Source organism: Durio zibethinus, chromosome 5, assembly GCF_047325235.1.
Source record: "Durio zibethinus cultivar Kanyao isolate XHJ-2024 chromosome 5, ASM4732523v1, whole genome shotgun sequence".
Taxonomy (NCBI): Eukaryota; Viridiplantae; Streptophyta; class Magnoliopsida; order Malvales; family Malvaceae; genus Durio; species Durio zibethinus.
The window spans coordinates 19,044,864-19,068,244 of record NC_143166.1 but is presented as its reverse complement, the minus strand read 5'-3'; positions in this window follow the sequence as shown (position 1 = coordinate 19,068,244).

The window sequence follows — 23,381 nt, the reverse complement described above, 5'->3', positions numbered from 1 at the left end:
GGGTGTGCGCACATGATGTGCGACGGGTGCTGGTACGTGGCCCTTATATTGGCCCCCTATCCTTCTCCAAACCTCGAGAACTCACACCCCCTTAAAGAGCATTTGAGACTTTACAGGTTTGCCGCCAGTAGACATTAAAGTGTCTAAAATGTGGACACCTTTTTCAAATGGTCACAAAATCTTGTACACATCGAGTTTTTAGCTGAAGTTTTTTGTGCATGCCAAAAAAGATACAAGGATCACGTCTACTATATTTGGGGCCAAAACTCCTTCTGAAAAAATTTTAAAAAATCTCAAACCATAAAAAGTTTAAAAAATCATGAAAAATAGAAAACGAGTTGTCTTGGCATGAAACTTCACGTGAAGGCTTCTGGGACCATTGTATGAATTTACAAGCCATAAAAATGGCATTGGCACACAGAAATATGAAGATGTGCCTAAACCAACCTACCACCCTATCGATCCACGGCTTGCGCATCCCGTCTCTCTGGCCAGCGTAGTGCCCGCCCGCCCGCCCGCCCGCCCGCCCGTTCGTTTCATCGGTTGGCTTAGGCATACGGAGTTCATTCCCAATCTAAGATCGGATCGAATCGAGGGTTGCGGCAGCAGGATCGGCAGCACGTAGAGGGGGACCTGGCCGATCCCCGGCTTGTGCATCCCACCCCTCCGGCCGACTGAGCGCCCTTACACTCGTTTCGTGGGTTGACTTAGGCATACGGAGTTCATTCCCAGTCTAAGCATACGCAGTTAATTCCCAGTCTAAGATAGGACTGGACTGAGGGTTGCGGCAGCACATGCTGGGCTGGGGCATGTGCTGGTGTCGTATTTTTCTTCGCCGGGCACCATCGCCGGAGCATCGCCGGAGAACCTGATCGGCGGCATTGGGGTTTCGGTGATCAGGGGGGCCGGGTAGGGTGTGCATACATGATCTGTGATCGGTGCTGGTACTTGGCCCTTATATTGGCCACCTATCCCGCATCAAACCTCAAGAACTCACACCCCCTTAAAGAGCATTTGAGATTTTACAGGTTTGCTGCTATTAGCCATTAAAGTGTCTGAAATGGGGACACTTTTTTCAAATGGTCACAAAATCTTGTACACTTCGAGTTTTTAGCTGAATTTTTTTATGCATGCCAACAAAAATACAAGGATCACGTCTACAAAGTTTTGGAATAAAATCCTTTCGAAAAAATTTTAAAAAATCCCGAACTGCAAAAAGTTTCAAAAATCGTGAAAAATAGAAAACAAGTCGTCTTGCCATGAAACTTCACGTGAAGGCTTAAGGGACCATTCTATGAATTTGAAAAACATAAAAATGGATTTGGCATGCAAAAATATGAAGATGTGCCTAAACTCACCTACCACCCTATCGATCCACGGCTTGTGGATCCCGTCTCTCTGGCCGGTGTAGTGCCCGCCTGCCCGATCGTTTCGTCGATTGACTTAGGCATACGGAGTTCATTCCCAGTCTAAGATTGGACCAGACCGAGGGTTGCAGTAGCAGGATCGGCAGCACGTAGAGGGGGACCCGACCGATCCCAAGCTTGCGCATCCCACCCCTCTGGCCGATTGAGCGCCCGCATGCTCATTTCGTGGGTTGATGTAGGCATGTGGAGTTCATTCCCAGTCTGAGCATACAGAGTTCATTCCTAGTCTAAGATCGGACCAGATCGAGGGTTACGGCTGCACATGCTGTGCTCGGGCATGTGCTGGTGCCGTATTTTTCTTCGCCGGGGCACCATCGTCGGAGGATCGTCGGAGAACCTGACCGGCGGCATTGGGGTTCCGATGATCGGAGGGGCCGGGGGGTGTGCACACATGATGTGAGATGGGTGCTGGTACTTGGCCCTTATATTGGCCCCCTATCCCTCATCAAACCTCAAGAACTTACACCCCTTTAAAGAGCATTTGAGATTTTACAGGTTTGTTGCCAGTAGCCATTAAAGTGCCTGAAATGGGGACATTTTTTTCAAGTGGTCACAAAATCTTGTACACTTTGAGTTTTTAGCTGAATTTTTTTATGCATGCCAACAAAAATACAAGGATCACGTCTACCAAGTTTGGGGTCAAAACTCCTTCCGAAAAAATTTGAAAAAATCCCGAACCGCAAAAAGTTTCAAAAATCATAAAAAATAGAAAATGAGTCGTCTTGCCATGAAACTTCACGTGTAGGCTTACGGGACCATCATATGAATTTACAAGCCATAAAAATAGCATTGGCATGTAGAAATATGAAGATGTGCCTAAACCCACCTACCACCCTATCAATCCACGGCCTGCGCGTCCTATCTCTCTGGCCAGCGTAGTGCCTGCCTGCCCGCCCGCCCGCTCGATTCGTCAGTTGGCTTAGGCATACGGAGTTCATTCCCAGTCTAAGATCGAACCAGACCGACGGTTGCGATAGCAGGATCGACAGCACGCAGAGGGGGACCCGATCGATCCCAGCCTATGCATGTCACCCCTCTGGCGGCTGAGCGCCAGCACGCTCATTTCGTTGGTTGACTTAGGCATACGGAGTTCATTCCCAGTCTAAGCTTACGGAGTTCATTCCAGTCTAAGATCGGACCGGACCGAGGGTTGCGACAGCACATGCTGGGCTCGGGCATGTGTTGGTGGTGCATTTTTCTTCGTCGGGGCACCATCACCGGAGCATCGCTGGAGAACCTGACCGGCGGCATTGGGGTTCCGGCGATCGGGGGGGCCGGGGGGTGTGCACATGATGTACGATGGGTGCTGGTACTTGGCCCTTATATTGGCCCCTTATCTCACATCAAACCTCGAGAACTCACACCCCCTTAAAGAGCATTTGAGATTTTACAGGTTTGCTGCCAGTAGCCATTAAAGTGTCTGAAATGGGGACACTTTTTTCAAATGGTTACAAAATCATGTACACTTCGAGTTTTTAGCTGAATTGTTTTGTGCATGCCAACAAAAATACAAGGATCACGTCTACCAAGTTTGGGGCCAAAACCCCTTCCGAAAAAATTTCAAAAAAATCTTGAACCATAAAAAGATTCGAAAATCATGAAAAATAGAAAACGAGTCGTATTGCCATGAAACTTCACGAGAAGGCTTAAGGGACCGTTGTATGAATTTACAAGCCATAAAAATGGCATTGGCACGCAAAAATATGAAGATGTGCCTAAACCAACCTACCACCCTATCGATCTACGGCTTACGCATCCCGTCTCTCTGGCTGGAGTAGTGCCCACCCGCCCGTCCGCCCGCTCGTTTTGTTGGTTAACTTAGGCATACAGAGTTCATTCCCAGTCTAAGCATACGGAGTTCTTTCCTAGTCTAAGATCAGACTGGATCGAGGGTTGCAGCAACACATGCTGGGCTCGGCATGTGCTGGTGTCACTTTTTTCTTCTCCGGGGCACCATCATCGGACCATCATCGGAGAACCTGACCAGTGGCATTGGGGCTCCGACGATCAGAGGGTTGGGGGGTGTGCGCACATGATGTGCAATGGGTGCTGGTACGTGGCCCTTATATTGGCCCCCTATCCCTCTCCAAACCTCGAGAACTCACACCGCCTTAAAGAGCATTTGAGACTTTACAGGTTTGCTGCCAGTAGCCATTAAAGTGTCTGAAATGGGGACACTTTTTTCAAATGGTCACAAAATCTTGTACACATCGAGTTTTTAGCTGAATTTTTTTATGCATGCCAAAAAAAATACAAGCCCGCTCATTTCGTCGATTGGCTTAGGCATACGGAGTTCATTCCCAGTCTAAGATCGAATCAGACTGAGGGTTGCAGCAGCAGGAACAGCAACACGCAGAAGGGGACCTGGTCGATCCCTGGCTTGTGCATCACGCCCCTCTGGCCGGATGAGCACCCGCGCGCTCATTTCGTGGGTTGACTTAGGCATACGGAGTTCATTCCCAGACTAAGCATACGAAGTTCATTCCCAGTCTAAGATTGGACTGGACCGAGGGTTGTGGCAGCACATGCTGGCCTCGGGCATGTGCTGGTGTCGCATTTTTCTTCGTCGGGGCACCATTGTCGGAGCATCACCGGAGAACCTTATCGACGACATTGGGGTTCCGACGATCGGGGGCCCCGAGGGGGGTGTGCACACATGATGTGCGATGGGTGCTGGTACTTGGCCCTTATATTGGCCCCCTATCAAACCTCGAGAACTCACACCCCCTTAAAGAGCATTTGATATTTTACAGGATTGCTGTCAGTAGCAATTAAAGTGTTTGAAATGGGGACACTTTTTTCAAATGGTCACAAAATCTTGTACACTTCGAGTTTGTAGCTGAATTTTTTTGTGCATGCCAACAAAAATAAAAGGATCATGTCTACCAAGTTTGGGGCCAAAAATCCTTTCGAAAAAATTTTAAAAAATCCCGAACCGCAAAATGTTTCAAAAATCGTGAAAAATAAAAAACGAGTCGTCTTGCCATGAAACTTCACGTGAAGGCTTAAGGGACCATTGTATGAATTTACAAGCCATAAAAATGGCATTGGCACATAGAAATATAAAGATGTGCCTAAACACACCTACCACCCTATCGATCTGCGGCTTGCGCATCTCGTCTCTCTAGTAGGCGTAGTGCCCGCCCGCCCGCCCGCTCGTTTCATCGGTTGGCTTAGGCATACGGAGTTCATTCCCAATCTAAGATCAGACTAGACCAAGGGTTGCGGCAGCAGGATCGGCAGCACGCAGAGGGGGACCTGGCCAATCCCCGACTTGTGTATCCCGCCTCTCTGGGAGGTTGAGTGCCTGCATGATCATTTCGTGGGTTGACTTAGGCATACGAAGTTCATTCACAGTCTAAGATCGGATCGGACCGAGGGTTGTGGCAGCACATGATGGGCTCGGGATGTGCTGGTGCCGCATTTTTCTTTGTCGCGGCACCATTGCCGGAGCATGGTCGGAGAACTTGACCGGTGGCATTGGGGTTCTGGCGATCGGGGGGGCCGGGGGGGTGTGCGCACATGATGTGCAATGGGTGCTGGTACTTGGCACTTATATTGGCCCCCCATCCCTCATCAAACCTCGAGAACTCACACCCCCTTAAAGAGCCTTTGAGATTTTACAGGTTTGCTGCCAGTAGCCATTAAAGTGTCTGAAATGGGGACACTTTTTTCAAATAGTCACAAAATCTTGTACACTTCAAGTTCTTAGCTGAATTTTTTTGTGCATGCCAACAAAAATACAAGGATCATGTCTACCAAGTTTGGGGCCAAAACTCCTTCTCAAAAAATTTTAAAAAAATCTTGAACCGTAAAAGGTTTTGAAAATCATGAAAAATAGAAAACGAGTCGTCTTGCCATGAAACTTCATGTGAAGGCTTAAAGGACCATTGTATGAATTTACAAGCCATAAAAATAGCATTGGCAAGCAGAAATATGAAGATGTGCCTAAATCCAGCTACCACCAATCGATCCACGGCTTGCGCATCCCGTCTCTCTGGGCAACGTAGTGCCCGCCCGCCCGCCCGCTCATTTCGTCGGTTGGCTTAGGCATACGGAGTTCATTCCTAGTCTAGGATCGGACTGGATCGAGGGTTATGGCAGTAGGATCAGCAGCATGTAGAAGGGGACCCGGTTGATCCCCGGCTTGTGCATCCCGCCCCTCTGGCCAGTTGAGCGCCCGCACGCTCATTTCATGGTTTGACTTAGGCATACGGAGTTCATTCCCAGTCTAAGCATATGGAGTTCATTCCCAGTCTAAGATGGGATCGGACCGAGGGTTACGGTAGCACATGCTGGGCTCGGGCATGTGCTGGTGCCACATTTTTCTTCACCGGGGCACGATCGTCGGAGCATCGTCGGAGAACCTGACCGACGGCATTGGGTTTCCGACGATCGGGGGGGTCGAGGGGGGTGTGGGCACATGATGTGCGATGGGTGCTGGTACTTGGCCCTTATTTTGGCCTGTATCCCTTATCAAACCTCGAGAACTCACACCCCCTTAAAGAGCATTTGAGATTTTACAGGTTTGCTACCAGTAGCCATTAAAGTGTCTGAAATGGGGACACTTTTTTCAAATGGTCACAAAATCTTGTTCACTTCGAGTTTTTAGCTGAATTTTTTTATGCATGCCAAAAAAAAAAAACAAGGATCATGTCTACCAAGTTTGTGGCCAAAACTCCTTCCGAAAAAATTTTAAAAAATCCAGAACCGTAAAAAGTTTCCAAAATCGTGAAAAATAGAAAACGAGTCGTCTTGCCTTGAAACTTCACGTGAAGGCCTAAGGGACCATTGTATGAATATACAAGCCATAAAAATGGCATTGGCATGTAGAAATATGAAGATGTGCCTAAACCCACCTACCACCCTATCGATCCACGGCTTGCGCATCCCGTCTCTCTGGCCGGTGTAATGCCCGCCCGCCCGCCCGTTCGTTTCGTTGGTTGGCTTAGGCATATGGAGTTTATTCCCAGTCTAAGATTGGACCAGACTGAGGGTTGTGGTAGTATGATCGGCAGCACACAGAGGGGGACCTGGCTGATCCCTGGTTTAAGCAACCCGCCCCTCTGGTCGACTGAGCACCCGCACGCTCGTTTCGTGGGTTGACTTAGGCATGTGGAGTTCATTCCCAGTCTAAGCATACGGAGTTCATTCCCAGTCTAAGATCGGACCAGACCGAGGGTTGCGATAGTACATGCTGGGCTTGGGCATGTGCTGGTGCCACATTTTTCATCACCAGGGCACCATCGTCGGAGCGTCGTCGGAGAACCTGACCGGCGACATTAGGGTTCCGTCGATCGGGGGGGTCGAGGGGGGGTGTGCGCACATGATGTGCGATGGGTGCTGGTACATTGGCCCTTATATTGGCCCCCTATCCCTAATCAATCCTTGAGAACTCACACCCCCTTAAAGAGCATTTGAGATTTTACAAGTTTGCTGCCAGTAGCCATTAAAGTGTCTGAAATGGAGACACTTTTTTCAAATGGTCACAAAATCTTGTACACTTTGAGTTTTTAGCTGAATTTTTTTATGCATGCCAAAAAAAAAATACAAGGATCACGTCTACCAAGTTTGCGGCCAAAACTCCTTTCGAAAAAAATTTTAAAAAATCTCGAACCGTAAAAAGTTTCCAAAATCGTGAAAAATAGAAAACGAGTCGTCTTGCCTTGAAACTTCACGTGAAGGCCTAAGGGACCATTGTAAGAATTTACAAGCCATAAAAATGGCATTGGCATGTAGAAATATGAAGATGTGCCTAAACCCACCTACCACCCTATCGATCCATGGCTTACGCATCCCGTTTCTTTGGCCGACGTAATTCCCGCCCGCCCGTCCACCCGCTCGTTTTGTCGGTTGGCTTATGCATATGAAGTTCATTCCCAAGCTAAGATCGAACTGGATCGAGGGTTACGGTGGCAGGATCAGCAGCACGTAAAGGAGGACCCGGTCGATCCTCAGCTTGCGCATCCTGCCCTTATGGCGGCTGAGCGCCTGCATGCTTGTTTCGTGGGTTGACTTAGGCATACGGAGTTGATTCCCAGTCTAAGCATACGGAGTTCATTCCCAGTCTAAGATCGGACCAGACCGAGAGTTGCGGTAGCACATGCTGGGCTCGGGCATGTGCTGGTGCCGCATTTTTCTTCGTCGGGGCACCATTGCCAGTGCATCGTCGGAAAACCTAACCGGCGGCATTGGGGTTTCGATGATCGGGGGGGCCGAGGGGGGTGTGCACACATGATGTGTGATGGGTGCAGGTACTTGGCCCTTATATTGGCCCCCTATCTCTAATCAAACCTCGAGAACTCACACCCCCTTAAAGAGCTTTTGAGATTTTACAGGTTTGCTGCCAGTAGCCATTAAAGTGTCTGAAATGGGAACACTTTTTTCAAAAGGTCACAAAATCTTGTACACTTCGAGTTTTTAGCTGAATTTTTTTGTGCATACCAACAAAAATACAAGGATCACGTCTACTAAGTTTGGAGCCAAAACTCCTTCCAAAGAAATTTTAAAAAATACCGAACCGTAAAAAGTTTCAAAAATCGTGAAAAATAGAAAACAAGTCTTCTTGCCATGAAACTTCACGTCAAGGCTTAAGGGACCATTGTTTGAATTTACAAACCACAAAAATGGCATTGGCATGCAGAAATATGAAGATGTGCCTAAACCCACCTACCACCCTATCGATCCACGGCTTGCGCATCCCATCTCTCTGGTCGGTGTAGTGCCCGCTCGCCCGCCCACCCGCCCGCTCATTTTGTCGGTTGGCTTACGCATACGGGGTTCATTCTCAGTCTAAGATCAGACTGGACCGAGGGTTATGGCAGCAGGATCGCCAGCACACAGAGAGGGGCCCGATCGATCCTCGGCTTGCGCATCCTACCTCTCTGGCCGGCTGAGCACCCGCACGCTCGTTTCGTGGGTTGACTTAGGCATACGGAGTTCATTCCCAGTCTAAGCATACGGAGTTCATTCACAGTCTAAGATCAGACCAGACAGAGGGTTACGGTAGCACATCCTGGGCTCGGGCATGTGTTGGTGTCGCATTTTTCTTCATCGGGGCACCATCGCCGGAGCATCGCCGGAGAACCTGACCGACGGCATTGGGGTTTCGACGATCGTGGGGGCCGGGGAGGTGTGCGCACATGATGTGCGATGGGTGCTGGTACTTGGCCCTTATATTGGCCCCCTATCCCTCACCAAACCTCAAGAACTCACACCCCCTTAAAGAGCATTTGAGATTTTACAGGTTTGCTGCCAGTAGCCATTAAAGTGTCTAAAATGAGGACGCTTTTTTCAAATGGCCACAAAATCTTGTACACTTTGATTTTTTAGCTGAGTTTTTTTGTGCATGCCAATAAAAATACAAGGATCACGTCTACCAAGTTTGGGGCCAAAACTCTTTTCAAAAAAATTTTAAAAAATCCCGAACCGCAAAAATTTTTGAAAATCATGAAAAATAGAAAATGAGTCGTCTTGCCATGAAACTTCACGTGAAGGCTTAAGGGACCATTGTATGAATTTACAAGCCATAAAAATGGCATTGGCACATAGAAATATGAAGATGCTCCTAAACCCACCTACCACCCTATCGATCCACGGCTTGCGCATCCCGTCTCTCTGGCCGACGTAGTGCCCGCCCACCCGCCTGCCTGCTCATTTCGTCGGTTGGCTTAGGCATACGGAGTTCATTCCCAGTCTAAAATTAGACCAGACCGAGGGTTAAAGCAACAGGATCGGCAGCACATAGAGGGGGACCCGACCGATCCCCAGCTTGCGCATCCCGCCCCTCTGGTCAGCTGAGCACCCGTACGCTCGTTTCGTGGGTTAACTTAGGCTTACAGAGTTCATTCCCAGTCTAAGCATACGGAGTTTATTCTCAGTCTAAGATTGACTGGACCGAGGGTTGCGGCAGCACATGCTGGGCTCGAGCCTGTGTTGGTGCCGCATTTTTCTTCGTCGGGGCACCATCGACAGAGCATCATCGGAGAACCTGACCGGTGGCATTAGGGTTCCGACGATCGGGGGGGGCGGAGGGGGGTGTGCGCACATGATCTATGATGGGTGCTGGTACTTGGCCCTTATATTGGCCCCCTATCCCTCATCAAACCACGAGAACTTACACCCCCTTAAAGAGAATTTGACATTTTACAGGTTTGCTGCAAATGGCCATTAAAGTGTCTGAAATGGGGACACTTTTTTCAAATGGTCACAAAATCTTGTACACATCGAGTTTTTAGCTGAATGTTTTTGTGCATGCAAACAAATATACAAGGATCAGGTCTACCAAGTTTGGGGTGAAAACTCCTTCTGAAAAAAGTTTAAAAAATCTTGAACCGTAAAAAGTTTCAAAAATCATGAAAAATAGAAAACGAGTCGTCTTGCAATGAAACATCACGTGAAGTCTTAACGGACCATTGTATGAATTTACAAGCCATAAAAATTACATTGGCATGCAAAAATATGAAGATGTGCCTAAACCCACCTACCACCCTATCGATCCACGGCTTGCGCATCCCGTCTCTCTGGCCGACGTAGTGCCCACCTGCCCATCCGCTCATTTCGTAGGTTGGCTTAGGCGTACAGAGTTCATTCCCAGTATAAGATCAGACCAGACCGAGGGTTGCGGTAGTAGGATCGACAGCACGTAGAGGGGGACCCGGTCGATCTCCGACTTACGCATCTCGCCCCTCTGGCCAACTGAGCACCCGCATGCTCATTCCGTGGGTTGACTTAGGCATACGAAGTTCATTCCCAGTCTAAGATCGGACCAGATTGAAGGTTGTGGCAATAGGATCGGCAGCACGCATAGGGGGACCCGGCCGATCCCCGGTTACGCATCCTGCCCGTCTGGCCAGCTGAGCACCCGCACATTCATTTCTTGGGTTGACTTAGGCATATGGAGTTCAATCCCAGTCTAAGATCAGACCAGACCGAGGGTTACGGTAGCACATGTTGGGCTCGAGAATGTGTTGGTGCTACATTTTTCTTCGTCGGGGCACCATCGTTGGAGAACCTGACCCTCGGCATTGGGGTTTCGACGATCGGGGGGGCCGGGGGGGTGTGCGCACAAGATGTGCGATGGGTACTGGTCCTTGGCCCTTATATTGGCCCCTTATCACTCATCCAACCTCGAGAACTCACACCCCCTTAAAGAGCATTTGAGATTTTACAGGTTTGCTGCTAGTAGCCATTAAATTGTTTGAAATGGGGACACTTTTTTCAAATGGTCACAAAATCTTGTACACTTCGAGTTTTTAGCTGAATTTTTTTATGCATGCCAACAAAAATACAAGGATCACGTCTACCATGTTTGGGGCTAAAACTCCTTTCGAAAAAATTTTAAAAAATCTTGAACTGTAAAAAGTTTCAAAATTCGTGAGGAATAGAAAACGAGTCGTCTTGCCATGAAACTTAACGTGAAGGCTTAAGGGACCATTGTATGAATTTACAAGCCATAAAAATGGCATTGGCATGCAGAAATATGAAGATGTGACTAAACCCACCTACCAACCTATCGATCCATGACTTGCGCATCGCGTCTCTCTGGCTGGTGTAGTGCCCGCCTGCCAGCCCGCCCGCTCATTTTGTCGGTTGGCTTAGGAATACAGAGTTCATTCCCAGTCTAAGATCGGACCAAACCGAGGGCTGCATTAGTAGGATCGATAGCATGTGGAGGGGGACTGGCCGATCCCCGGCTTGTGCATCCCGCCCCTCTAGCCGACTGAGTGCCCGCACGCTTATTTCATGGGTTGACTTAGGCATACGGAGCTAATTCCCGGTCTAAGCATACGGAGTTCATTCCCAGTCTAAGATCGGACCAGACCGAGGGTTACGGCATTACATGTGGGGCTCGGACATGTTCTGGTGCTGTATTTTTCTTCACCGGGGCACCATCACCGGAGCATCATCGAAGAACCTGATCGACGACGTTGGGGTTCCGACGATCGGGGGGGCCGGGGGGGGTGTGCACACAAGATGTGCGATGGGTGCTCGTGGGGGTCAGGGCACCATCGCCGGAGAACCTGACCAGTGGCATTAGGGTTCCGGTGATCGGGGGGGCCGGGGGGTGTGTGCACACATGATGTGCGATGGGTGCTGGTACTTGGCCCTTATATTGGCCCTCTATCACTTATCAAACCTCGAGAACTCACACCCCCTTAAAAAGCATTTGAGATTTTACAGGTTTGCTGCCAGTAGCCATTAAAGTGTCTGAAATGGGGACGCTTTTTTCAAATGGTCACAAAATCTTGTACACTTCGAGTTTTTAGCTGAAGTTTTTTGTGCATGCCAACAAAAATACAAGGATCACATCTACCAATTTTGGGGCCAAAACTCCTATCAAAAAAATTTTAAAAAATCCCGAACAACAAAAAGTTTCAAAAATCATGAAAAATAGAAAACGAGTCGTCTTGCCATGAAACATCACGTGATGGATTAAGGGACCATTGTGTGAATTTACAAGACATAAAAATGGCATTGGCACATAGAAATATGAAGATGTTCCTAAACCCACCTACCACCCTATCGATCCACGACTTGCGCATCCCGTCTCTCTGGCCATCGTAGTGCCCACTCGGCCGCCTGCTCGTTTCGTCGATTAGCTTAGGCATAAGGAGTTCATTCCTAGTCTAAGATCAGATCGGACCAAGGGTTGCAACAGCAGGATTGGCAACACACAGAGGGGGACCTGGCCGATCCCCGGCTTGCGCATCCCGCCCCTCTTGCCGGTTGAGCACACGCACGCTCCTTTCGTGGGTTTACTTAGGCAGACGGAGTTCATTCCCAGTCTAAGCATATAGAGTTCATTCCCAGTTTAAGATCAGACCTGACCGAGGGTTGTGACAACACATGCTAGGCTCGAGCTTGTGTTGGTGCTGCATTTTTCTTTGTCGGGGCACCGTCGTCGGAGCATTGCCGGAGAACCTGACCGACGGCATTAGGGTTCCGGTGATCGGGGGGGCCGGGGGGTGTGCGCACAAGATGTGCGATGGGTGCTGGTCCTTGGCCCTTATATTGGCCCCTTATCACTCATCAAACCTCAAGAACTCACACCCCCTTAAAAAGCATTTGAGATTTTACAGGTTTGCTGCCAGTAGCCATTAAATTGTCTGAAATGGGGACACTTTTTTCAAATGGTCACAAAATCTTTTACACTTCGAGTTTTTATCTGAATTTTTTTGTGCATGCCAACAAAAATACAAGGATCATGTCTACCATGTTTGGGGCCAAAACTCCTTTCGAAAAAATTTTAAAAAATCCTGAACTGCAAAAAGTTTCAAAAATCGTGAGGAATAGAAAACGAGTTGTCTTGCCATGAAACTTAACGTGAAGGCTTAAGGGACCATTGTATGAATTTACAAGCCATAAAAATGGCATTGGCACGTAGAAATATGAAGATGTGCCTAAACGCACCTACCAACCTATCGATCCATGACTTGCGCATCCCGTCTCTCTGGCTGACGTAGTGCCCGCCTGCCAGCCCGCCCGCTCATTTTGTTAGTTGGCTTAGGAATACGGAGTTCATTCCCAGCCTAAGATCAGACCAAACCGAGGGTTGCATTAGCAGGATCGACAGCACGTGGAGGGGGACTGGCCGATCCCGACTTGTGCATCCCGCCCCTCTAGCCGGCTGAGCGCCCGTACGCTCGTTTCGTGGGTTGATTTAGGCATACGGAGCTCATTCCCAGTCTAAGCATACAGAGTTCATTCCCAGTCTAAGATCAGACCAGACCGAGGGTTGCGACATTACATGCGGGGCTCGGGCATGTTCTGGTGCCGCATTTTTCTTCACCGGGGCACCATCATCGGAGCATCATCGGAGAACCTGACCGACGACGTTGGGGTTTTGACGATCGGGGGGGGCCAGGGGGTGTGCACACAAGATGTGTGATGGGTGCTCGGGGGGGTCGGGGCACCATCGTTGGAGCATCACCGGAGAACCTGACCGGCGGCATTGGGGTTCCAGTGATCGGGGCGGGCGGGGGGGGTGTGTGCGCACAGGATGTGCGATGGGGGCTGGTACTTGGCCCTTATATTGGCCCCCTATCACTCATCAAACCTTGAGAACTCACACCCCCTTAAAGAGCATTTGAGATTTTACAGGTTTGCTACCAGCAGCCATTAAAGTGTCCGAAATGAGGACACTTTTTTCAAATGGTCACAAAATCTTGTACACTTCGAGTTTCTAGCTGAATTTTTTTTTGCATGCCAACAAAAATACAAAGATCATGTTTACCAAGTTTGGGGCCAAAAATCCTTTCGAAAAAATTTTAAAAAATGCCGAACCACAAAAAGTTTGGAAAATCATGAAAAATAGAAAACGAGTCGTCTTGCCATTAAACTTCACGTGAAGGCTTAAAGGACAATTGTATGAATTTACAAGCCATAAAAATGGCATTGGCATGCAGAAATATGAAGATGTGCCTAAACCCACCTACCACCCTATCGATTCACGGCTTGCGCATCCCGACTCTCTGGTCGGCATAGTGCCTGCCTGCCTACCCGTGTGCTCGTTTCGTCGGTTGGCTTAGGCATACGGAGTTCATTCCCAGTCTAAGATCAGACTGGACCGAGGGTTACGGTAGCAGGATCGATAGCACACAGAGGGGGACCCGACCAATCCTCGACTTATGCATCCCACCCCTCTAGTCGGCTGAGCGCCCGTACGTTCGTTTCGTGGGTTGACTTAGGCATTCGTAGTTCATTCCCAATCTAAGCATGCGAAGTTCATTCCCAGTCTAATATCAGACCAGACCGAGGGTTGCGGCAGCACATGCTGGGCTCGGGCATGTGCTGGTGCCGTATTTTTCTTCATCGAGGCACTATCGCCAGAGCATCGTCGGAGAACTTGACCGACGGCATTTGGGTTCCGGCGATCAGGGGGTCGGGGGGTGTATGCACATGATGTGTGATGGGTGCTGGTACTTGGCCCTTATATTGGCCCCCTATCCCTCATCAAACCTCGAGAACTCACACCCCCTTAAAGAGCATTTGAGATTTTACAGGTTTCCTGCCAGTAGCCATTAAAGTGTCTGAAATGGGCACATTTTTTTCAAATGGTCATAATCTTGTAAACTTCGAGTTTTTAGCTAAATTTTTTTGTGCATGCCAAAAAAAATACAAAGATCACGTCTACCAAGTTTGGGGCCAAAACTCCTTCCAAAAAAATTTTAAAAAATCCCGAACCACAAAAAGTTTCAAAAATCATGAAAAATAGAAAACGAGTCGTCTTGCCATGAAACTTCACGTGAAGGCTTAAGGGACCATTGTATGAATTTACAAGATATAAAAATGGCATTGGCATGTAGAAATATGAAGATGTGCCCAAACCCACCTACCACCCTATTAATCCACGGCTTGCGCATCCCGTCTCTCTGACCGACGTAGTGCCCACCCGCCCGTTCGCCTGCTCGTTTCGTCGGTTGGCTTAGGCATACAGAGTTCATTACCAATGTAAGATCGAATCAGACCGAAGGTTGCGGTAGCAGGATCGGTAGCACGCAGAGGGGGACCCGGCTGATCCTCGACTTGCGCATCCCGCCCCTCTGGCCGACTGAGCGCCCGCACGCTCGTTTCATGGGTTGACTTAGGTATACAGAGATCATTCCCAGTCTAAGCATACGGAGTTCAATCCCAGTCTAAGATCAAACTAAACCGAGGGTCGCGGTAGCACATGCTGGGCTCAGGCATGTGTTGGTGCTGTATTTTTCTTCGTCGGGGCACCATCACCGGACCATCGTCGGAGAACCTGACCGACGACGTTGGGGTTTCGACGATCGGGGGGGCCGGGGGGTGTGTGGACATGATGTGTGATGGGTGCTGGTACTTGGCCCTTATATTGGCCCCCTATACCTCATCAAACCTCGAGAACTCACACCCCCTTAAAAAGCATTTGAGATTTTACAGGTTTCCTGCCAGTAGCCATTAAAGTGTCTTAAATGGGGACACTTTTTTCAAATGGTCACAAAATCTTCTACACTTCGAGTTTTTAGCTGAATTTTTTTGTGCACGCCAAAAAAAATACAAGGATCACGTCTACCTAGTTTGGGCCAAATCTCCGTCAGAAAATATTGTAAAAAATCCTGAACCGCGAAAAGTTTCAAAAATCATGAAAAATAAAAAACGAGTCGTCTTGCCATGAAACTTCACATGAAGGCTTAAGGGACCATTGTATGAATTTACAAGCCATAAAAATGGCATTGGCATGTAGAAATATGAAGATGTGCCCAAACCCACCTACGACCCTACCGATCCATGACTTATGCATCCCGTCTCTCTGACCGGCGTCGTGCCTGCCCGCCCGCCCACCCGCTCGTTTCGTCGACTGGCTTAGGCATACAAAGTTCATTCCCAGTCTAAGATCAGACCGGACCGAAGGTTACGGTAGTAGGATCAGTAGCACTCGGAGGGTGACCTGTCCGATCCCTGACTTGCGCATCCCGCCCCTCTGGCTGGCTGAGCGCCCGCATGCTCGTTTTATGGGTTGACTTAGGCATACGAAGTTCATTCCCAGTCTAAGATCAGACCGGACCGAGGGTTGCGGCAGCACATGTTGGGCTCGGGCATGTGCTGGTGCCCCATTTTTCTTTGCTGGGGCACCATCGTCGGAGAAACTGACCGGTAGTATTGGGGTTTCGACAATCGGGGGGTCGGGGGGTGTGCACACATGATGTGCGATGGGTGCTGGTACTTGATCCTTATATTGGCCCCCTATCCCTCATAAAACCTCAAGAACTCACACCCCCTTAAAGAGCATTTGAGATTTTACAGGTTTGCTGCCAGTAGCCATTAAAGTGTCTAAAATGGGGACACTTTTTTCAAATGGTCACAAAATCTTGTACACTTCGAGTTTTAAGCTGAATTTTGTTGTGCATGCCAACAAAAATACAAGGATCATGTCTACCTAGTTTGGGGCCAAAACTGCTTCCGAAAATATTTTAAAAAATCCTAAACCGTAAAAAGTTTCAAAAATCATGAAAAATAGAAAACGAGTCATCTTGCCATGAAACTTCACGTGAAGACTTAAGGGACCATTGTATGAATTTACAAGCCATAAAAATGGCATTGGCATGCATAAATATGAAGATATGCCAAAACCCACCTACCCCCTATCGATCCACGGCTTACGTATCCCGTCTCTCTGGTCGACGTAGTGCCCGCCCACCCGTTTGCCTGCTCATTTCGTTGGTTGGCTTAGGCATACAGAGTTCATTCTCAGTCTAAGATTAGATCGGATCGAACATTGCGGCAGTAGGATCGGTAGCACGCAGAGGGGGACTCGGCCGATCCCCGACTTGCGCATCTCGCCCTTCTGGCCGGTTGAGCGCCCGCACGCTCATTTCATCGGTTGGCCCCAAACTTGGTAAACGTGATCCTTGTATTTTTGTTTGATGCACAAAAAAATTCAGCTAAAAACTTGAAGTGTACAAGATTTTGTGACCATTTGAAAAAAGTGTCCACATTTCAGACACTTTAATGGCTACTGGCAGCAAACCTGTAAAATCTTAAATGATCTTTAAGAAGGGTGTGAGTTCTCGAGGTTTGATGAGGGATAGGGGGCCAATATAAGGGCCAAGAAGTAGCACCCACCGCACGTCATGTGCGCACACCCCCCCAACCCCCGCAATCACCGAAACCCCAATGCCACCGGTCAGGTTCTCTGGTGATGCTCTGGCGATGGTGCCCCGGTGAAGAAAAATGCGGCACCAACAAATGCCCGAGCCCAGCATGTGCTACCGCAACCCTCGGTCCGGTCTGATCTTAGACTGGAAATGAACTCCGTATGCTTAGACTGGGAATGAACTCGTATGCCTAAGTGAACCCACGAAACAAGCGTGCGGGTGCTTAGCCGGCTAGGGGGCGAGATGCGCAAGCCGGGGATCGACCGGGTCCCCCTCTGCGTGCTACCGATCTTGCTGTCTCAACCCTCGGTCTGGTCTGATCTTATACTAGGAATGAACTCCGTATGCCTAAGCCAACCGACGAAACAAGCGGGCGAACAGGTGGGCGGGCACTACGTCGGCCAGAGAGACGGGATACGCAAGCCATGGATCGATAGGGTGGTAGGTGGGTTTAGGCACATCTTCATATTTCTGCATGCCAATGCCATTTTTATGGCTTGTAAATTCATACAATGGTCTCTTAAGCCTTCACGTGAAGTTTCATGGCAAGACGACTCGTTTTCTATTTTTCACGATTTTTGAAACTTTTTGCCGTTCAAGATTTTTTAAAATTTTTTCGGAAGGAGGTTTGGCCCCAAACTTGGTAGACGTGATCGTTGTATTTTTGTTGGCATGCACAACAAAATTCAGCTTAAAACTTGAAGTGTACAAGATTTTGTGACCATTTGAAAAAAGTGTCCCTATTTTAGACACTTTAATGGCTACTGGCAGTAAGCCTGTAAAATCTCAAATGCTTTTTAAGGGTTGTGAGTTCTCGAGGTTTGATGAGGGATAGGGGGCCAATAAAAGGGCCAAGTAGCAGCTCCCATCACACATCATGTGCACACACCCCCCGGCCCCCCCGATCGTCGGAATCCCAATGCCACCGATCAGGTTCTCCGGTAATGCTCTGGCGATGGTGCCCCGACGAAGAAAAATGCGGCACCACCACATGCCTGAGCCGAGCAAGTGCTGTCGCAACCGTCGGTCTGGTCCGATCTTAGATTGGGAATGAACTCCGTATGCTTAGACTGGGAAAGAACAACGTATGCCTAAGTCAACCCACGAAACGAGCGTGCGGGCATTGAACCGGCCAGAGGGGCGGGATGCGCAAGCCAGGGATCGGCCGGGTCCCCCTCTGTGTGCTGCCAATCCTGCTACCGCAACCCTCAGTCTTATCTGATCTTAGACTGGGAATGAACTCCGTATGCCTAAGCCAACCGACGAAACGAGCGGGCGGGCGGGCACTACGCCACCCAGAGATACGGGATGCGCTAGCCGTGGATCGATAGGGTGGTAGGTGGGTTTAGGCACATCTTCATATTTCTACGTGCCAATGCCATTTTTATGGCTTGTAAATTCTTCCAATGGTCCCTTAAGCCTTCACGTGAAGTTTCATGGCAAGATGACTCGTTTTTTATTTTTCACGATTTTTGAAAGTTTTTGCGATTCAGGATTTTTTAAAATTTTTTCGGAAGGATTTTTGGCCCCAAACTTGGTAGACGTGATCCTTGTATTTTTTTCGGCATGCACAAAACAAATTCAGCTGAAAACTTAAAGTGTACAAGATTTTGTGATCGTTTCAAAAAAGTGTCCCCATTTCAGACACTTTAATGGCTACTGGCAGCAAACCTGTAAAATCTCAAATGCTCTTTAAGGGGGTGTGAGTTCTCGAGGTTTGATGAGGGATAGGGGGCCAATATAAGGGCCAAGTGCCAGCACCAATCGTACATCATGTGCGCGCACTCATCGGCCCCCCGGATCGTCGGAACCCCAATGCTGCCAGTCAGGTTCTCTGACGATGCTCTGGTGATGGTGCCTCGGTGAAGAAAAATGTCGTCGCAACCCTCGGTCCGGTCCGATCTTAGACTGGGAATGAACTTCGTATGCTTAGACTGGGAATGAACTCCATGTGCCTAAGTCGACCCATGAAACGAGTGTGCGAGCGCTCAGCTGGCCAAAGGGGCGGGTTGCACAAGCCAGCGATTGGTCGGGTCCCCTTCTGCGTCCTATCGATGCTGTCCCCGTAACCCTCAGTCTGGTCCTACTGTCGTAACCCTCAGTCTGATTCAACTTTAGACTAGGAATGAACTCTGTATGCCTTAGACAACCGATGAAACGAGCGGGCGGACGAACTGGCGGGCACTACGTCGGCCAGAGAGACGGGATGCGCAAGCCGTGGATCGATAGGGTGGTAGGTGGGTTTAGGCACATCTTCATATTTCTGCATGCCAATGCCATTTTTATGGCTTGTAATTTCATACGATGGTCCCTTAAGCCTTCACGTGAAGTTTCATGGCAAGACGACTTGTTTTCTATTTTTCACGATTTTTGAAACTTTTTAAGGTTCGAGATTTTTTGAAATTTTTTCGGAAGGAGTATTGGCCCCAAACTTGGTAGATGTGATCCTTGATTTTTGTTGGCATGCGTAAAAAAATTCAGCTAAAAATTCGAAGTGTACAAGATTTTGTGACCATTTGAAAAAAGTGTACCCATTTCAGACACTTTAATGCCTACTGGCAACAAACCTGTAAAATCTAAAATGCTCTTTAAGGGGGTGTGAGTTCTCGAGGTTTGATGAGGGATAGAGGGCCAATATAAGGGCCAAGTACCAGCACCCATCGCACATTATCTGCGCACACCCCCCGGATGCCGGAACCCCAATGCCACTAGTCAGGTTCTCTGACGATGCTCCGGTGATGGTGCCCCGACGAAGAAAAATGCGGCACCAGCACATGCCTGAAACCAGCATGTGCTGCCGTAACCATCAGTCTAGTCTAATCTTAGACTGGGAATGAACTTCGTATGCTTAGACTGGGAATGAACTCCGTATGCCTAAGTCAACCCATGAAACGAGCGTGCGGGCGCTCAGCCGACCAGAGGGGCGGGATGCGCAAGCCGGGGATCAGCCGGGTCCCCCTCTACATGCTGCTGCCATAGCCCTCAGTCCGGTCCGATCTTAGACTAGGAATGAACTCCGTATGCCTAAGCCAACCGACGAAACGAGCGGGCGGGCGGGCACTACGCCGGCCAGAGAGACGGGATGCGCAAGCCGTGGATCGATAGGTTGGTAGGTGGGTTTAGGCACATCTTCATATTTTTGCATGCCAATGCCATTTTTATGGCTTGTAAATTCATACAATGGTCCCTTAAGCCTTCACGTGAAGTTTCATGGCAAGACGACTCGGTTTCTATTTTTCATGATTTTTCAAACCTTTTATGGTTCGAGATTTTTTCAAATTTTTTCGGAAGGAGTTTTGGCCTCAAACTTGGTAGACGTGATCCTTGCATTTGTGTTGTCATGCACAAAAAACTTCAGCTAAAAACTAGAAGTGTACAAGATTATGTGACCATTTGAAAAAAGTGTCCCTATTTCAGACACTTTAATGGGTACTAGTAGCAAACCTGTAAAATCTCAAATGCTCTTTAAGGGGGTGTGAGTTCTTGAGGTTTGATGAGGGATAGGGGGCCAATATAAGGGCCAGGTACCAGCACCCATCACCCATCATGTGCACACACCGTATGCCTAAGTCAACCCACGAAACGAGCGTGTGGGCGCTCAGCAGGCCAGAGGGGTGGGATGCGCAAGTCGGGATCGGCCAGGTCCCCCTTTGCGTGCTACTGATCCTGCTACTGTAACCCTCAGTTTGGTCTGATCTTACAAGGGGAATGAATTCTGTATCCCTAAGCCAACCTACGAAACGAGCTGGCAGGCGGGCAGGTGGGCACTACGCCGGCCAGTGAGACGGGATGCGCAAGCCGTGGATCGATAGGGTGGTAGGTGGGTTTAGGCACATCTTCATATTTCTGCATGCCAATGCCATTTTTATGGCTTGTAAATTCATACAATGGTCCCTTAAGCCTTCACGTGAAGTTTCATGGCAAGATGACTCGTTTTCTATTTTTCACAAATTTTGAAACCTTTTGCGATTCAGGATTTTTTAAAATTTTTTCGGAAGGAGTTTTGGCCCCAAACTTGGTAGACGTGATCCTTGTATTTTTGTTGGCATGCACAAAACAATTCAGCTAAAAACTCAAAATGTACAAGATTTTGTGACCATTTGAAAAAAGTGTTCCCATTTCAGACACTTTAATGGCTACTGGCAGCAAACCTGTAAAATCTCAAATGCTCTTTAAGAGGGTGTGAGTTCTTGAGGTTTGATGACGGATAGGGGGCCAATATAAGGGCCAAGTACCAGCACCCATCGCACATCATGTGCGCACACCCCCCCGGCCCCCCCGATCGTCGGAACCCCAATGCCGTCGGTTAGGTTCTCCGACGATGCTATGGCGATAGTGCCCCGGTGAAGATAAAAGTGGCACCAGCACATGCCCCAGCCCAGCGTCTGCTGTCGCAACCCTCGGTCTGGTCCGATCTTAGACTGGGAATGAACTCTGTATGGTTAGACTGGGAATGAACTCCATATGCCTAAGTCAACCCCTTGAAACGAGCGTGCGGGTGCTCAATCGGCCAGAGGGGCGGGATGCACAAGCCGGGCAATGGTCGGGTCCCCCTCTGCGTGCTGCCGATCCTGTTGTCATAGCCCTCAGTCTGGTCTGATCTTAGACTAGGAATGAACTCCGTATGCCTAAGCCAACCGACAAAACGAGCGAGCGGGCGGGCACTACGCCGGCCAGAGAGACAGGATGTGCAAGCCGTGGATCGATAGGTTGGTAGGTGGGTTTAGGCACATCTTCATATTTCTGCATGCCAATGCCATTTTTATGGCTTGTAAATTCATACAATGGTCCCTTAAGCCTTCACGTGAAGTTTCTTGGCAAGACGACTCATTTTCTATTTTTCACGATTTTTAATACTTTTTGTGGTTTGGATTTTTTAAAATTTTTTCAGAAGGTGTTTTGGCCCCAAACTTGGTAGATGTGATCCTCGTATTTTTGTTGTCATGCACAAAAAAATTCAGCTAAAAAGTTGAAGTGTACAAGATTTTGTGACCATTTAAAAAAAGTGTCCCCACTTTAGACACTTTAATGGCTACTGGCAGCAAACCTGTAAAATCTCAAATGCTCTTTAAGGGGGTGTGAGTTCTCGAGGTTTGATGAGGGATAGAGGGTGAATATAAGGGCCAAGTACCAGCAACCATCGCACATCATGTGCGCACACCCGCCCCGGCCCCCCCGATCGTCAGAACCCCAATGCCGTCGGTTAGGTTCTCCGACGATGCTCTGGCGATAGTGCCCCGGTGAAGATAAAAGCGGCACTAGCACATGACCGAGCCCAACGTCTGCTGCCGCAACCCTCAGTCCGGTCCGATCTTAGATTGGGAATGAACTCCGTATGCTTAGACTGGGAATGAACTCCGTATGCCTAAGTCAAACCACAAAACGAGCGTGCGAGCACTCAGCTGGCTAGAGGGGCGGGATGCGTAAGCTGGGGATCGGCTTGGACCCCCTCTACATGCTATCGATCTTGCTGCCGGAACCTCAGTCCGGTCCGATCTTAGACTGGAAATGAACTCCGTATGCGTAAGCCAACCGATGAAACAAGCGGGCGGGCGGGCGGGCATTATGCCGGCCAGAGAGACGGGATGCGCAAGTCATGGATCGATAGGGTGGTAGCTGGGTTTAGGCACATCTTCATATTTCTACGTGCCAATGCCATTTTTATGGCTTGTAAATTCATACAATGGTCCCTTAAGCCTTCACATGAAGTTTCATGGCAAGGTGACTCGTTTTCTATTTTTCATGATTTTTGAAACTTTTTGGGGTTCAGGATTTTTTAAAATTTTTTCAGAAGGATTTTTTTCCCCAAACTTGGTGGACGTTATCCTTGTATTTTTGTTGGCATGTACAAAAAAATTCAGCTAAAAACTCGAAGTGTACAAGATTTTGTGACCATTTGAATAAAGTGTCCCCATCTGAGACACTTTAATGGCTACAGGCAGCAAACCTATAAAATCTCAAATGCTCTTTAATGGCGTGTGAGTTCTCGAGGTTTGATGAGGGATAGGGGGCCAATATAAGGGCCAATATAAGCATACGGAGTTCATTCGCAGTCTAAGATCGGACTGGACCGAGAGTTGCGGCAGCACATGCTAGGCTCGGGCATGTGCTGGTGCCACATTTTTCTTCACCGGGGCACCATCGCTGGAGCATCACCGGAGAACCTGACCGGCGGCATTAAGGTTTTGACGATTGGGGGGCCAGGGGGTGTGCGCACATGATGTGCGATGGGTGCTGGTACTTGGCCCTTATATTGGCCCCCTATCCATCATCAAACCTGGAGAACTCACACCCCCTTAAAGAGCATTTGAGATTTTACAGGTTTGCTGCCAGT